Here is a 17,832-nt window from a genome sequence, read left to right on the forward strand (position 1 = left end):
CGATAGCTATCGATATCGATGCCAATCGATAGGGGTGGGATTGGAGAGGCATCGATGCCGCGCCATATGGAGAGCTCTGCGTGTCGGTGGGGGCCCATGCCTCGCCCACAGCCCAGGCCGGCCGACAGGAAAAGCTGGGGATGCCAGTGGAGACGGGGACGCACGGAGAGGTACGGAGAGGCGTCGGTCACTCTAGATTTCCTTCCCGGCTGCTATGCACGCCTCAGGATACTGAGGGAAGCCTGCCGATTTGGAGAACGGTCAATGTCGATAGTCTCCGGTGCGTCGCTAGGGCGTGAGCGGTGCAGGAACGAGAAGCGTACCTGCCCGTGGCCGGCGAGATTGAGGGGCGCCTAAGAGTCGGGCTTGGTTTGGATGCTTAGCCGTGACTGCGAATGCATGCCTCCCCTGCGATAGGCAAGGCGCTGGAGGGCCCAGGATGGCTGTGCAGCTGGAGAGGAAAGGATGGGTATGGGCGGGGATTGAGAGCTCTGGAGGTTGTTGCGTAGCCAACGGTCTGGAAAAGGATGCTCGTCGAGGCGTCGCCTGGCGGAGCCCGGTCAGTGGTGAGAGTGCGTGGTGCCTGGCACAAGTGCTGCGAGAGCGAAAGCTAGGGAGGCCAGGCCCGATGCAGCGGAATCGGTGCCTATCGATTGGCATCGATATCGATAGCTATCGATATCGATGCCAATCGATAGGGGTGGGATTGGAGAGGCATCGATGCCGCACCATATGGAGAGCTCTGCGTGTCGGTGGGGGCCCATGCCTCGCCCACAGCCCAGGCCGGCCGACAGGAAAAGCTGGGGATGCCAGTGGAGACGGGGACGCACGGAGAGGTACGGAGAGGCGTCGGTCACTCTAGATTTCCTTCCCGGGCGCTATGCACGCCTCAGGATACTGAGGGAAGCCTGCCGATTTGGAGAACGGTCAATGTCGATAGTCTCCGGTGCGTCGCTAGGGCGTGAGCGGTGCAGGAACGAGAAGCGTACCTGCCCGTGGCCGGCGAGATTGAGGGGCGCCTAAGAGTCGGGCTTGGTTTGGATGCTTAGCCGTGACTGCGAATGCATGCCTCCCCTGCGATAGGCAAGGCGCTGGAGGGCCCAGGATGGCTGTGCAGCTGGAGAGGAAAGGATGGGTACGGGCGGGGATTGAGAGCTCTGGAGGTTGTTGCGTAGCCAACGGTCTGGAAAAGGATGCTCGTCGAGGCGTCGCCTGGCGGAGCCCGGTCAGTGGTGAGAGTGCGTGGTGCCTGGCACAAGTGCTGCGAGAGCGAAAGCTAGGGAGGCCAGGCCCGATGCAGCGGAATCGGTGCCTATCGATTGGCATCGATATCGATAGCTATCGATATCGATGCCAATCGATAGGGGTGGGATTGGAGAGGCATCGATGCCGCACCATATGGAGAGCTCTGCGTGTCGGTGGGGGCCCATGCCTCGCCCACAGCCCAGGCCGGCCGACAGGAAAAGCTGGGGATGCCAGTGGAGACGGGGACGCACGGAGAGGTACGGAGAGGCGTCGGTCACTCTAGATTTCCTTCCCGGGCGCTATGCACGCCTCAGGATACTGAGGGAAGCCTGCCGATTTGGAGAACGGTCAATGTCGATAGTCTCCGGTGCGTCGCTAGGGCGTGAGCGGTGCAGGAACGAGAAGCGTACCTGCCCGTGGCCGGCGAGATTGAGGGGCGCCTAAGAGTCGGGCTTGGTTTGGATGCTTAGCCGTGACTGCGAATGCATGCCTCCCCTGCGATAGGCAAGGCGCTGGAGGGCCCAGGATGGCTGTGCAGCTGGAGAGGAAAGGATGGGTATGGGCGGGGATTGAGAGCTCTGGAGGTTGTTGCGTAGCCAACGGTCTGGAAAAGGATGCTCGTCGAGGCGTCGCCTGGCGGAGCCCGGTCAGTGGTGAGAGTGCGTGGTGCCTGGCACAAGTGCTGCGAGAGCGAAAGCTAGGGAGGCCAGGCCCGATGCAGCGGAATCGGTGCCTATCGATTGGCATCGATATCGATAGCTATCGATATCGATGCCAATCGATAGGGGTGGGATTGGAGAGGCATCGATGCCGCGCCATATGGAGAGCTCTGCGTGTCGGTGGGGGCCCATGCCTCGCCCACAGCCCAGGCCGGCCGACAGGAAAAGCTGGGGATGCCAGCGGAGACGGGGACGCGCGGAGAGGTATGGAGAGGCATCGGTCGCTCTAGATTTCCTTCCCGGGTGCTATGCACGCTTCAGGATACTGAGGGAAGCCTGCCGATTTGGAGAACGGTCAATGTCGATAGTCTCCGGTGCGTAGCAAGGGCACGAGCGGTGCAGGAACGAGAAGCGTACCTGCCCGTGGCCGGCGAGATTGAAGGGCGCCTAAGAGTCGGGCTTGGTTTGGATGCTTAGCCATGACTGCGAATGCAAGCCTCCCCTGCGATAGGCAAGGCGCTGGAGGGCCCAGGATGGCTGTGCAGCTGGAGAGGAAAGGATGGGTACGGGCGGGGATTGAGAGCTCTGGAGGTTGTTGCGTAGCCAACGGTCTGGAAAAGGATGCTCGTCGAGGCATCGCCTGGCGGAGCCCGGTCAGTGGTGAGAGTGCGTGGTGCCTGGCACAAGTGCTGCGAGAGCGAAAGCTAAGGAGGCCAGGCCCGATGCAGCGGAATCGGTGCCTATCGATTGGCATCGATATCGATAGCTATCGATATCGATGCCAATCGATAGGGGTGGGATTGGAGAGGCATCGATGCCGCGCCATATGGAGAGCTCTGCGTGTCGGTGGGGGCCCATGCCTCGCCCACAGCCCAGGCCGGCCGACAGGAAAAGCTGGGGATGCCAGTGGAGACGGGGACGCACGGAGAGGTACGGAGAGGCGTCGGTCACTCTAGATTTCCTTCCCGGGCGCTATGCACGCCTCAGGATACTGAGGGAAGCCTGCCGATTTGGAGAACGGTCAATGTCGATAGTCTCCGGTGCGTCGCTAGGGCGTGAGCGGTGCAGGAACGAGAAGCGTACCTGCCCGTGGCCGGCGAGATTGAGGGGCGCCTAAGAGTCGGGCTTGGTTTGGATGCTTAGCCGTGACTGCGAATGCATGCCTCCCCTGCGATAGGCAAGGCGCTGGAGGGCCCAGGATGGCTGTGCAGCTGGAGAGGAAAGGATGGGTATGGGCGGGGATTGAGAGCTCTGGAGGTTGTTGCGTAGCCAACGGTCTGGAAAAGGATGCTCGTCGAGGCGTCGCCTGGCGGAGCCCGGTCAGTGGTGAGAGTGCGTGGTGCCTGGCACAAGTGCTGCGAGAGCGAAAGCTAGGGAGGCCAGGCCCGATGCAGCGGAATCGGTGCCTATCGATTGGCATCGATATCGATAGCTATCGATATCGATGCCAATCGATAGGGGTGGGATTGGAGAGGCATCGATGCCGCGCCATATGGAGAGCTCTGCGTGTCGGTGGGGGCCCATGCCTCGCCCACAGCCCAGGCCGGCCGACAGGAAAAGCTGGGGATGCCAGCGGAGACGGGGACGCACGGAGAGGTACGGAGAGGCGTCGGTCGCTCTAGATTTCCTTCCCGGGCGCTATGCACGCCTCAGGATACTGAGGGAAGCCTGCCGATTTGGAGAACGGTCAATGTCGATAGTCTCCGGTGCGTAGCAAGGGCACGAGCGGTGCAGGAACGAGAAGCGTACCTGCCCGTGGCCGGCGAGATTGAAGGGCGCCTAAGAGTCGGGCTTGGTTTGGATGCTTAGCCGTGACTGCGAATGCAAGCCTCCCCTGCGATAGGCAAGGCGCTGGAGGGCCCAGGATGGCTGTGCAGCTGGAGAGGAAAGGATGGGTATGGGCGGGGATTGAGAGCTCTGGAGGTTGTTGCGTAGCCAACGGTCTGGAAAAGGATGCTCGTCGAGGCGTCGCCTGGCGGAGCCCGGTCAGTGGTGAGAGTGCGTGGTGCCTGGCACAAGTGCTGCGAGAGCGAAAGCTAGGGAGGCCAGGCCCGATGCAGCGGAATCGGTGCCTATCGATTGGCATCGATATCGATAGCTATCGATATCGATGCCAATCGATAGGGGTGGGATTGGAGAGGCATCGATGCCGCGCCATATGGAGAGCTCTGCGTGTCGGTGGGGGCCCATGCCTCGCCCACAGCCCAGGCCGGCCGACAGGAAAAGCTGGGGATGCCAGCGGAGACGGGGACGCACGGAGAGGTACGGAGAGGCGTCGGTCGCTCTAGATTTCCTTCCCGGGCGCTATGCACGCCTCAGGATACTGAGGGAAGCCTGCCGATTTGGAGAACGGTCAATGTCGATAGTCTCCGGTGCGTAGCAAGGGCACGAGCGGTGCAGGAACGAGAAGCGTACTGCCCGTGGCCGGCGAGATTGAAGGGCGCCTAAGAGTCGGGCTTGGTTTGGATGCTTAGCCGTGACTGCGAATGCATGCCTCCCCTGCGATAGGCAAGGCGCTGGAGGGCCCAGGATGGCTGTGCAGCTGGAGAGGAAAGGATGGGTATGGGCGGGGATTGAGAGCTCTGGAGGTTGTTGGGTAGCCAACGGTCTGGAAAAGGATGCTCGTCGAGGCGTCGCCTGGCGGAGCCCGGTCAGTGGTGAGAGTGCGTGGTGCCTGGCACAAGTGCTGCGAGAGCGAAAGCTAGGGAGGCCAGGCCCGATGCAGCGGAATCGGTGCCTATCGATTGGCATCGATATCGATAGCTATCGATATCGATGCCAATCGATAGGGGTGGGATTGGAGAGGCATCGATGCCGCGCCATATGGAGAGCTCTGCGTGTCGGTGGGGGCCCATGCCTCGCCCACAGCCCAGGCCGGCCGACAGGAAAAGCTGGGGATGCCAGCGGAGACGGGGACGCGCGGAGAGGTACGGAGAGGCATCGGTCACTCTGGATTTCCTTCCCGGGTGCTATGCACGCTTCAGGATACTGAGGGAAGCCTGCCGATTTGGAGAACGGTCAATGTCGATAGTCTCCGGTGCGTAGCAAGGGCACGAGCGGTGCAGGAACGAGAAGCGTACCTGCCCGTGGCCGGCGAGATTGAAGGGCGCCTAAGAGTCGGGCTTGGTTTGGATGCTTAGCCGTGACTGCGAATGCATGCCTCCCCTGCGATAGGCAAGGCGCTGGAGGGCCCAGGATGGCTGTGCAGCTGGAGAGGAAAGGATGGGTATGGGCGGGGATTGAGAGCTCTGGAGGTTGTTGGGTAGCCAACGGTCTGGAAAAGGATGCTCGTCGAGGCGTCGCCTGGCGGAGCCCGGTCAGTGGTGAGAGTGCGTGGTGCCTGGCACAAGTGCTGCGAGAGCGAAAGCTAGGGAGGCCAGGCCCGATGCAGCGGAATCGGTGCCTATCGATTGGCATCGATATCGATAGCTATCGATATCGATGCCAATCGATAGGGGTGGGATTGGAGAGGCATCGATGCCGCGCCATATGGAGAGCTCTGCGTGTCGGTGGGGGCCCATGCCTCGCCCACAGCCCAGGCCGGCCGACAGGAAAAGCTGGGGATGCCAGCGGAGACGGGGACGCGCGGAGAGGTACGGAGAGGCGTCGGTCACTCTAGATTTCCTTCCCGGCTGCTATGCACGCCTCAGGATACTGAGGGAAGCCTGCCGATTTGGAGAACGGTCAATGTCGATAGTCTCCGGTGCGTAGCAAGGGCACGAGCGGTGCAGGAACGAGAAGCGTACCTGCCCGTGGCCGGCGAGATTGAAGGGCGCCTAAGAGTCGGGCTTGGTTTGGATGCTTAGCCGTGACTGCGAATGCAAGCCTCCCCTGCGATAGGCAAGGCGCTGGAGGGCCCAGGATGGCTGTGCAGCTGGAGAGGAAAGGATGGGTATGGGCGGGGATTGAGAGCTCTGGAGGTTGTTGCGTAGCCAACGGTCTGGAAAAGGATGCTCGTCGAGGCGTCGCCTGGCGGAGCCCGGTCAGTGGTGAGAGTGCGTGGTGCCTGGCACAAGTGCTGCGAGAGCGAAAGCTAGGGAGGCCAGGCCCGATGCAGCGGAATCGGTGCCTATCGATTGGCATCGATATCGATAGCTATCGATATCGATGCCAATCGATAGGGGTGGGATTGGAGAGGCATCGATGCCGCGCCATATGGAGAGCTCTGCGTGTCGGTGGGGGCCCATGCCTCGCCCACAGCCCTGGCCGGCCGACAGGAAAAGCTGGGGATGCCAGCGGAGACGGGGACGCACGGAGAGGTACGGAGAGGCGTCGGTCGCTCTAGATTTCCTTCCCGGGCGCTATGCACGCCTCAGGATACTGAGGGAAGCCTGCCGATTTGGAGAACGGTCAATGTCGATAGTCTCCGGTGCGTAGCAAGGGCACGAGCGGTGCAGGAACGAGAAGCGTACCTGCCCGTGGCCGGCGAGATTGAAGGGCGCCTAAGAGTCGGGCTTGGTTTGGATGCTTAGCCGTGACTGCGAATGCATGCCTCCCCTGCGATAGGCAAGGCGCTGGAGGGCCCAGGATGGCTGTGCAGCTGGAGAGGAAAGGATGGGTATGGGCGGGGATTGAGAGCTCTGGAGGTTGTTGCGTAGCCAACGGTCTGGAAAAGGATGCTCGTCGAGGCGTCGCCTGGCGGAGCCCGGTCAGTGGTGAGAGTGCGTGGTGCCTGGCACAAGTGCTGCGAGAGCGAAAGCTAGGGAGGCCAGGCCCGATGCAGCGGAATCGGTGCCTATCGATTGGCATCGATATCGATAGCTATCGATATCGATGCCAATCGATAGGGGTGGGATTGGAGAGGCATCGATGCCGCGCCATATGGAGAGCTCTGCGTGTCGGTGGGGGCCCATGCCTCGCCCACAGCCCAGGCCGGCCGACAGGAAAAGCTGGGGATGCCAGCGGAGACGGGGACGCACGGAGAGGTACGGAGAGGCGTCGGTCGCTCTAGATTTCCTTCCCGGGCGCTATGCACGCCTCAGGATACTGAGGGAAGCCTGCCGATTTGGAGAACGGTCAATGTCAATAGTCTCCGGTGCGTAGCAAGGGCACGAGCGGTGCAGGAACGAGAAGCGTACCTGCCCGTGGCCGGCGAGATTGAAGGGCGCCTAAGAGTCGGGCTTGGTTTGGATGCTTAGCCGTGACTGCGAATGCATGCCTCCCCTGCGATAGGCAAGGCGCTGGAGGGCCCAGGATGGCTGTGCAGCTGGAGAGGAAAGGATGGGTATGGGCGGGGATTGAGAGCTCTGGAGGTTGTTGGGTAGCCAACGGTCTGGAAAAGGATGCTCGTCGAGGCGTCGCCTGGCGGAGCCCGGTCAGTGGTGAGAGTGCGTGGTGCCTGGCACAAGTGCTGCGAGAGCGAAAGCTAGGGAGGCCAGGCCCGATGCAGCGGAATCGGTGCCTATCGATTGGCATCGATATCGATAGCTATCGATATCGATGCCAATCGATAGGGGTGGGATTGGAGAGGCATCGATGCCGCGCCATATGGAGAGCTCTGCGTGTCGGTGGGGGCCCATGCCTCGCCCACAGCCCAGGCCGGCCGACAGGAAAAGCTGGGGATGCCAGCAGAGACGGGGACGCGCGGAGAGGTACGGAGAGGCGTCGGTCGCTCTAGATTTCCTTCCCGGGTGCTATGCACGCCTCAGGATACTGAGGGAAGCCTGCCGATTTGGAGAACGGTCAATGTCGATAGTCTCCGGTGCGTAGCAAGGGCACGAGCGGTGCAGGAACGAGAAGCGTACCTGCCCGTGGCCGGCGAGATTGAAGGGCGCCTAAGAGTCGGGCTTGGTTTGGATGCTTAGCCGTGACTGTGGATGCATGCCTCCCCTGCGATAGGCAAGGCGCTGGAGGGCCCAGGATGGCTGTGCAGCTGGAGAGGAAAGGATGGGTATGGGCGGGGATTGAGAGCTCTGGAGGTTGTTGCGTAGCCAACGGTCTGGAAAAGGATGCTCGTCGAGGCGTCGCCTGGCGGAGCCCGGTCAGTGGTGAGAGTGCGTGGTGCCTGGCACAAGTGCTGCGAGAGCGAAAGCTAGGGAGGCCAGGCCCGATGCAGCGGAATCGGTGCCTATCGATTGGCATCGATATCGATAGCTATCGATATCGATGCCAATCGATAGGGGTGGGATTGGAGAGGCATCGATGCCGCGCCATATGGAGAGCTCTGCGTGTCGGTGGGGGCCCATGCCTCGCCCACAGCCCAGGCCGGCCGACAGGAAAAGCTGGGGATGCCAGTGGAGACGGGGACACACGGAGAGGTACGGAGAGGCATCGGTCACTCTAGATTTCCTTCCCGGGTGCTATGCACGCCTCAGGATACTGAGGGAAGCCTGCCGATTTGGAGAACGGTCAATGTCGATAGTCTCCGGTGCGTAGCAAGGGCACGAGCGGTGCAGGAACGAGAAGCGTACCTGCCCGTGGCCGGCGAGATTGAAGGGCGCCTAAGAGTCGGGCTTGGTTTGGATGCTTAGCCGTGACTGCGAATGCATGCCTCCCCTGCGATAGGCAAGGCGCTGGAGGGCCCAGGATGGCTGTGCAGCTGGAGAGGAAAGGATGGGTATGGGCGGGGATTGAGAGCTCTGGAGGTTGTTGGGTAGCCAACGGTCTGGAAAAGGATGCTCGTCGAGGCGTCGCCTGGCGGAGCCCGGTCAGTGGTGAGAGTGCGTGGTGCCTGGCACAAGTGCTGCGAGAGCGAAAGCTAGGGAGGCCAGGCCCGATGCAGCGGAATCGGTGCCTATCGATTGGCATCGATATCGATAGCTATCGATATCGATGCCAATCGATAGGGGTGGGATTGGAGAGGCATCGATGCCGCGCCATATGGAGAGCTCTGCGTGTCGGTGGGGGCCCATGCCTCGCCCACAGCCCTGGCCGGCCGACAGGAAAAGCTGGGGATGCCAGCGGAGACGGGGACGCGCGGAGAGGTACGGAGAGGCGTCGGTCGCTCTAGATTTCCTTCCCGGGCGCTATGCACGCCTCAGGATACTGAGGGAAGCCTGCCGATTTGGAGAACGGTCAATGTCGATAGTCTCCGGTGCGTCGCTAGGGCGTGAGCGGTGCAGGAACGAGAAGCGTACCTGCCCGTGGCCGGCGAGATTGAAGGGCGCCTAAGAGTCGGGCTTGGTTTGGATGCTTAGCCGTGACTGCGAATGCATGCCTCCCCTGCGATAGGCAAGGCGCTGGAGGGCCCAGGATGGCTGTGCAGCTGGAGAGGAAAGGATGGGTATGGGCGGGGATTGAGAGCTCTGGAGGTTGTTGGGTAGCCAACGGTCTGGAAAAGGATGCTCGTCGAGGCGTCGCCTGGCGGAGCCCGGTCAGTGGTGAGAGTGCGTGGTGCCTGGCACGAGTGCTGCGAGAGCGAAAGCTAGGGAGGCCAGGCCCGATGCAGCGGAATCGGTGCCTATCGATTGGCATCGATATCGATAGCTATCGATATCGATGCCAATCGATAGGGGTGGGATTGGAGAGGCATCGATGCCGCGCCATATGGAGAGCTCTGCGTGTCGGTGGGGGCCCATGCCTCGCCCACAGCCCAGGCCGGCCGACAGGAAAAGCTGGGGATGCCAGCAGAGACGGGGACGCGCGGAGAGGTACGGAGAGGCATCGGTCGCTCTAGATTTCCTTCCCGGGTGCTATGCACGCCTCAGGATACTGAGGGAAGCCTGCCGATTTGGAGAACGGTCAATGTCGATAGTCTCCGGTGCGTCGCTAGGGCGTGAGCGGTGCAGGAACAAGAAGCGTACCTGCCCGTGGCCGGCGAGATTGAAGGGCGCCTAAGAGTCGGGCTTGGTTTGGATGCTTAGCCGTGACTGCGAATGCATGCCTCCCCTGCGATAGGCAAGGCGCTGGAGGGCCCAGGATGGCTGTGCAGCTGGAGAGGAAAGGATGGGTATGGGCGGGGATTGAGAGCTCTGGAGGTTGTTGGGTAGCCAACGGTCTGGAAAAGGATGCTCGTCGAGGCGTCGCCTGGCGGAGCCCGGTCAGTGGTGAGAGTGCGTGGTGCCTGGCACAAGTGCTGCGAGAGCGAAAGCTAGGGAGGCCAGGCCCGATGCAGCGGAATCGGTGCCTATCGATTGGCATCGATATCGATAGCTATCGATATCGATGCCAATCGATAGGGGTGGGATTGGAGAGGCATCGATGCCGCGCCATATGGAGAGCTCTGCGTGTCGGTGGGGGCCCATGCCTCACCCACAGCCCAGGCCGGCCGACAGGAAAAGCTGGGGATGCCAGCGGAGACGGGGACGCGCGGAGAGGTACGGAGAGGCATCGGTCGCTCTAGATTTCCTTCCCGGGCGCTATGCACGCCTCAGGATACTGAGGGAAGCCTGCCGATTTGGAGAACGGTCAATGTTGATAGTCTCCGGTGAGTCGCTAGGGCGTGAGCGGTGCAGGAACGAGAAGCGTACTGCCCGTGGCCGGCGAGATTGAAGGGCGCCTAAGAGTCGGGCTTGGTTTGGATGCTTAGCCGTGACTGCGGATGCATGCCTCCCCTGCGATAGGCAAGGCGCTGGAGGGCCCAGGATGGCTGTGCAGCTGGAGAGGAAAGGATGGGTATGGGCGGGGATTGAGAGCTCTGGAGGTTGTTGCGTAGCCAACGGTCTGGAAAAGGATGCTCGTCGAGGCATCGCCTGGCGGAGCCCGGTCAGTGGTGAGAGTGCGTGGTGCCTGGCACAAGTGCTGCGAGAGCAAAAGCTAGGGAGGCCAGGCCCGATGCAGCGGAATCGGTGCCTATCGATTGGCATCGATATCGATAGCTATCGATATCGATGCCAATCGATAGGGGTGGGATTGGAGAGGCATCGATGCCGCGCCATATGGAGAGCTCTGCGTGTCGGTGGGGGCCCATGCCTCGCCCACAGCCCAGGCCGGCCGACAGGAAAAGCTGGGGATGCCAGCGGAGACGGGGACAAGCGGAGAGGTACGGAGAGGCGTCGGTCGCTCTAGATTTCCTTCCCGGCTGCTATGCACGCCTTAGGATACTGAGGGAAGCCTGCCGATTTGGAGAACGGTCAATGTCGATAGTCTCCAGTGCGTAGCAAGGGCGTGAGCGGTGCAGGAACGAGAAGCGTACTGCCCGTGGCCGGCGAGATTGAAGGGCGCCTAAGAGTCGGGCTTGGTTTGGATGCTTAGCCGTGACTGCGAATGCATGCCTCCCCTGCGATAGGCAAGGCGCTGGAGGGCCCAGGATGGCTGTGCAGCTGGAGAGGAAAGGATGGGTATGGGCGGGGATTGAGAGCTCTGGAGGTTGTTGCGTAGCCAACGGTCTGGAAAAGGATGCTCGTCGAGGCGTCGCCTGGCGGAGCCCGGTCAGTGGTGAGAGTGCGTGGTGCCTGGCACGAGTGCTGCGAGAGCGAAAGCTAGGGAGGCCAGGCCCGATGCAGCGGAATCGGTGCCTATCGATTGGCATCGATATTGATAGCTATCGATATCGATGCCAATCAATAGGGGTGGGATTGGAGAGGCATCGATGCCGCGCCATATGGAGAGCTCTGCGTGTCGGTGGGGGCCCATGCCTCGCCCACAGCCCAGGCCGGCCGACAGGAAAAGCTGGGGATGCCAGCGGAGACGGGGACGCACGGAGAGGTACGGAGAGGCGTCGGTCGCTCTAGATTTCCTTCCCGGGCGCTATGCACGCCTCAGGATACTGAGGGAAGCCTGCCGATTTGGAGAACGGTCAATGTCAATAGTCTCCGGTGCGTAGCAAGGGCACGAGCGGTGCAGGAACGAGAAGCGTACCTGCCCGTGGCCGGCGAGATTGAAGGGCGCCTAAGAGTCGGGCTTGGTTTGGATGCTTAGCCGTGACTGTGGATGCATGCCTCCCCTGCGATAGGCAAGGCGCTGGAGGGCCCAGGATGGCTGTGCAGCTGGAGAGGAAAGGATGGGTATGGGCGGGGATTGAGAGCTCTGGAGGTTGTTGGGTAGCCAACGGTCTGGAAAAGGATGCTCGTCGAGGCGTCGCCTGGCGGAGCCCGGTCAGTGGTGAGAGTGCGTGGTGCCTGGCACAAGTGCTGCGAGAGCGAAAGCTAGGGAGGCCAGGCCCGATGCAGCGGAATCGGTGCCTATCGATTGGCATCGATATCGATAGCTATCGATATCGATGCCAATCGATAGGGGTGGGATTGGAGAGGCATCGATGCCGCGCCATATGGAGAGCTCTGCGTGTCGGTGGGGGCCCATGCCTCGCCCACAGCCCAGGCCGGCCGACAGGAAAAGCTGGGGATGCCAGCAGAGACGGGGACGCGCGGAGAGGTACGGAGAGGCGTCGGTCGCTCTAGATTTCCTTCCCGGGTGCTATGCACGCCTCAGGATACTGAGGGAAGCCTGCCGATTTGGAGAACGGTCAATGTCGATAGTCTCCGGTGCGTAGCAAGGGCACGAGCGGTGCAGGAACGAGAAGCGTACCTGCCCGTGGCCGGCGAGATTGAAGGGCGCCTAAGAGTCGGGCTTGGTTTGGATGCTTAGCCGTGACTGTGGATGCATGCCTCCCCTGCGATAGGCAAGGCGCTGGAGGGCCCAGGATGGCTGTGCAGCTGGAGAGGAAAGGATGGGTATGGGCGGGGATTGAGAGCTCTGGAGGTTGTTGCGTAGCCAACGGTCTGGAAAAGGATGCTCGTCGAGGCGTCGCCTGGCGGAGCCCGGTCAGTGGTGAGAGTGCGTGGTGCCTGGCACAAGTGCTGCGAGAGCGAAAGCTAGGGAGGCCAGGCCCGATGCAGCGGAATCGGTGCCTATCGATTGGCATCGATATCGATAGCTATCGATATCGATGCCAATCGATAGGGGTGGGATTGGAGAGGCATCGATGCCGCGCCATATGGAGAGCTCTGCGTGTCGGTGGGGGCCCATGCCTCGCCCACAGCCCAGGCCGGCCGACAGGAAAAGCTGGGGATGCCAGCAGAGACGGGGACGCGCGGAGAGGTACGGAGAGGCGTCGGTCGCTCTAGATTTCCTTCCCGGGTGCTATGCACGCCTCAGGATACTGAGGGAAGCCTGCCGATTTGGAGAACGGTCAATGTCGATAGTCTCCGGTGCGTAGCAAGGGCACGAGCGGTGCAGGAACGAGAAGCGTACCTGCCCGTGGCCGGCGAGATTGAAGGGCGCCTAAGAGTCGGGCTTGGTTTGGATGCTTAGCCGTGACTGCGAATGCATGCCTCCCCTGCGATAGGCAAGGCGCTGGAGGGCCCAGGATGGCTGTGCAGCTGGAGAGGAAAGGATGGGTATGGGCGGGGATTGAGAGCTCTGGAGGTTGTTGGGTAGCCAACGGTCTGGAAAAGGATGCTCGTCGAGGCGTCGCCTGGCGGAGCCCGGTCAGTGGTGAGAGTGCGTGGTGCCTGGCACAAGTGCTGCGAGAGCGAAAGCTAGGGAGGCCAGGCCCGATGCAGCGGAATCGGTGCCTATCGATTGGCATCGATATCGATAGCTATCGATATCGATGCCAATCGATAGGGGTGGGATTGGAGAGGCATCGATGCCGCGCCATATGGAGAGCTCTGCGTGTCGGTGGGGGCCCATGCCTCGCCCACAGCCCTGGCCGGCCGACAGGAAAAGCTGGGGATGCCAGCGGAGACGGGGACGCGCGGAGAGGTACGGAGAGGCGTCGGTCGCTCTAGATTTCCTTCCCGGGCGCTATGCACGCCTCAGGATACTGAGGGAAGCCTGCCGATTTGGAGAACGGTCAATGTCGATAGTCTCCGGTGCGTCGCTAGGGCGTGAGCGGTGCAGGAACGAGAAGCGTACCTGCCCGTGGCCGGCGAGATTGAAGGGCGCCTAAGAGTCGGGCTTGGTTTGGATGCTTAGCCGTGACTGCGAATGCATGCCTCCCCTGCGATAGGCAAGGCGCTGGAGGGCCCAGGATGGCTGTGCAGCTGGAGAGGAAAGGATGGGTATGGGCGGGGATTGAGAGCTCTGGAGGTTGTTGGGTAGCCAACGGTCTGGAAAAGGATGCTCGTCGAGGCGTCGCCTGGCGGAGCCCGGTCAGTGGTGAGAGTGCGTGGTGCCTGGCACGAGTGCTGCGAGAGCGAAAGCTAGGGAGGCCAGGCCCGATGCAGCGGAATCGGTGCCTATCGATTGGCATCGATATCGATAGCTATCGATATCGATGCCAATCGATAGGGGTGGGATTGGAGAGGCATCGATGCCGCGCCATATGGAGAGCTCTGCGTGTCGGTGGGGGCCCATGCCTCGCCCACAGCCCAGGCCGGCCGACAGGAAAAGCTGGGGATGCCAGCAGAGACGGGGACGCGCGGAGAGGTACGGAGAGGCATCGGTCGCTCTAGATTTCCTTCCCGGGTGCTATGCACGCCTCAGGATACTGAGGGAAGCCTGCCGATTTGGAGAACGGTCAATGTCGATAGTCTCCGGTGCGTCGCTAGGGCGTGAGCGGTGCAGGAACAAGAAGCGTACCTGCCCGTGGCCGGCGAGATTGAAGGGCGCCTAAGAGTCGGGCTTGGTTTGGATGCTTAGCCGTGACTGCGAATGCATGCCTCCCCTGCGATAGGCAAGGCGCTGGAGGGCCCAGGATGGCTGTGCAGCTGGAGAGGAAAGGATGGGTATGGGCGGGGATTGAGAGCTCTGGAGGTTGTTGCGTAGCCAACGGTCTGGAAAAGGATGCTCGTCGAGGCGTCGCCTGGCGGAGCCCGGTCAGTGGTGAGAGTGCGTGGTGCCTGGCACAAGTGCTGCGAGAGCGAAAGCTAGGGAGGCCAGGCCCGATGCAGCGGAATCGGTGCCTATCGATTGGCATCGATATCGATAGCTATCGATATCGATGCCAATCGATAGGGGTGGGATTGGAGAGGCATCGATGCCGCGCCATATGGAGAGCTCTGCGTGTCGGTGGGGGCCCATGCCTCACCCACAGCCCAGGCCGGCCGACAGGAAAAGCTGGGGATGCCAGCGGAGACGGGGACGCGCGGAGAGGTACGGAGAGGCATCGGTCGCTCTAGATTTCCTTCCCGGGCGCTATGCACGCCTCAGGATACTGAGGGAAGCCTGCCGATTTGGAGAACGGTCAATGTTGATAGTCTCCGGTGAGTCGCTAGGGCGTGAGCGGTGCAGGAACGAGAAGCGTACTGCCCGTGGCCGGCGAGATTGAAGGGCGCCTAAGAGTCGGGCTTGGTTTGGATGCTTAGCCGTGACTGCGGATGCATGCCTCCCCTGCGATAGGCAAGGCGCTGGAGGGCCCAGGATGGCTGTGCAGCTGGAGAGGAAAGGATGGGTATGGGCGGGGATTGAGAGCTCTGGAGGTTGTTGCGTAGCCAACGGTCTGGAAAAGGATGCTCGTCGAGGCATCGCCTGGCGGAGCCCGGTCAGTGGTGAGAGTGCGTGGTGCCTGGCACAAGTGCTGCGAGAGCAAAAGCTAGGGAGGCCAGGCCCGATGCAGCGGAATCGGTGCCTATCGATTGGCATCGATATCGATAGCTATCGATATCGATGCCAATCGATAGGGGTGGGATTGGAGAGGCATCGATGCCGCGCCATATGGAGAGCTCTGCGTGTCGGTGGGGGCCCATGCCTCGCCCACAGCCCAGGCCGGCCGACAGGAAAAGCTGGGGATGCCAGCGGAGACGGGGACAAGCGGAGAGGTACGGAGAGGCGTCGGTCGCTCTAGATTTCCTTCCCGGCTGCTATGCACGCCTTAGGATACTGAGGGAAGCCTGCCGATTTGGAGAACGGTCAATGTCGATAGTCTCCAGTGCGTAGCAAGGGCGTGAGCGGTGCAGGAACGAGAAGCGTACTGCCCGTGGCCGGCGAGATTGAAGGGCGCCTAAGAGTCGGGCTTGGTTTGGATGCTTAGCCGTGACTGCGAATGCATGCCTCCCCTGCGATAGGCAAGGCGCTGGAGGGCCCAGGATGGCTGTGCAGCTGGAGAGGAAAGGATGGGTATGGGCGGGGATTGAGAGCTCTGGAGGTTGTTGCGTAGCCAACGGTCTGGAAAAGGATGCTCGTCGAGGCGTCGCCTGGCGGAGCCCGGTCAGTGGTGAGAGTGCGTGGTGCCTGGCACGAGTGCTGCGAGAGCGAAAGCTAGGGAGGCCAGGCCCGATGCAGCGGAATCGGTGCCTATCGATTGGCATCGATATTGATAGCTATCGATATCGATGCCAATCAATAGGGGTGGGATTGGAGAGGCATCGATGCCGCGCCATATGGAGAGCTCTGCGTGTCGGTGGGGGCCCATGCCTCGCCCACAGCCCAGGCCGGCCGACAGGAAAAGCTGGGGATGCCAGCGGAGACGGGGACGCGCGGAGAGGTACGGAGAGGCGTCGGTCGCTCTAGATTTCCTTCCCGGCTGCTATGCACGCCTCAGGATACTGAGGGAAGCCTGCCGATTTGGAGAACGGTCAATGTCAATAGTGTGCGGTGCGTAGGAAGGGCACGAGCGGTGTAAGAAGGAGAACTGTAGCTGCCCGTGACCAGTGAAAATTAAGGGCGCCTAAGAGTTGGGATTGTTGTGGATGCTTAGCCGTGACGGTGGCTCCATGCATGCCCTGCGATAGGTAAGGCGATGGAGGGCACAGGACGGCTGTGGAGCTGGAGAGGAAAGGCTGGGTATTCGCGGGGATGTAGAGCTCTGGAGGTTGTTGTGTAGCCAGCGGTCTGGCAAAGGAGAGTCCTCGAGGCGTGGCCTAACGGAGCGCGGTCAGTGGGGAGAGTGGGTGGTGCCTGGCAAAAGTGCTGCGAGAGCGAAAGCTAGGGAGGCCAGGCCCGATGCAGCGGAATCGGGGCCTATCGATATCGATGCCAATCGATAGGTGTGGGATTTGAGAGACATCAATTCTGTGCCATATGGAGAGGATGCTTAATTTTCCTTAGAAGAGGTCAGTAGCCCTATTGGAACAACAAGTATACGCTGTGAAGGGTATTATAACTTAAAGAGATGAGCATATTATAAAGTGAAGAGAGTAAGAAAGGTACAGCAAAAGTGTAGATCTTGTTTAAGAGGTTGGAATACAGAGGCCAATAGACACATCAGGTTACAGTTGCAAAGATTTAAGAGAAACTAGGCAACAGTATAGGATGTTAGGGTTTGTTATTAGAGTCTTTGTCTATATTGGTTTGAGTTTTGTTAAACATGGGATGAGAGGTACTCAGCATAGCAGACAACACATCTTTGTGCTGAAAGTTTTTTGTTTTTTTTTTATGTAACTTAGCGTTAGAATGAAGAAGTAAGATAATTAAGGTTGCTGTTATGTAGTTCAGAAAATAGTTTCCATTGAATGTAGTAAGTGTTTTTCTTCTTGCTAATGTAGGGGTCGTTAGTATTGAACGACTTTTCTCAGGACTAATGACAGGATAGTTAAGTTTCATTGACTGCACTAATGTCCGCAAGTTAACAGAAATAAATTGGGTCATCTAGGACAAACGCCCTAGAATCACGCCGCCACCTTTTGCCAGCAAACACAAGTATCATCAAGAACTCTGATGAGGGAGCTAAGAGCAGAAATGGAAATGTGCAAGCTGAGATGGAGCAACAGGCAGTAGTCCCCTGGGGGAAAAGGGGAAAGGAAAGGCAGTAACGCTGAGATTCTCTTCAAGTGTACTGTGAGTTTCTGACCAAAATGTCAGTTATTTCTGAGATAGGTGCATGGCTGTTAGAGTGACTAAAAACACTTCTGTCAGTTAAAACTTGAGTTGTTATGGAAAAGCAGTAAGTTAATAATCTGTCTCAAGCGGCATCTCTGGCTTTGGGTCTCGGACTCATTTTGGTGTCAGTAGGCAACACTGACCCTCAACATTGAGCATGCTCAATATTGATACACCTTGAGGAGTATCCTTTTCCATACATATTGCTAGGGATCAACATCTATGGATATCTATTCCTGTTAATAGGCATTGATCCCTCTCTCAAGATTGATACCTCTTGATAGTGATCCGTAACAACCACCTTTAATTGTCAAATGCTAACAGATACAGGAACAGCTATAAAGAGGCC

The sequence above is a fragment of the Struthio camelus genome, chromosome 3 (genome assembly GCF_040807025.1).
Source record: "Struthio camelus isolate bStrCam1 chromosome 3, bStrCam1.hap1, whole genome shotgun sequence".
Classification (NCBI taxonomy): domain Eukaryota; kingdom Metazoa; phylum Chordata; class Aves; order Struthioniformes; family Struthionidae; genus Struthio; species Struthio camelus.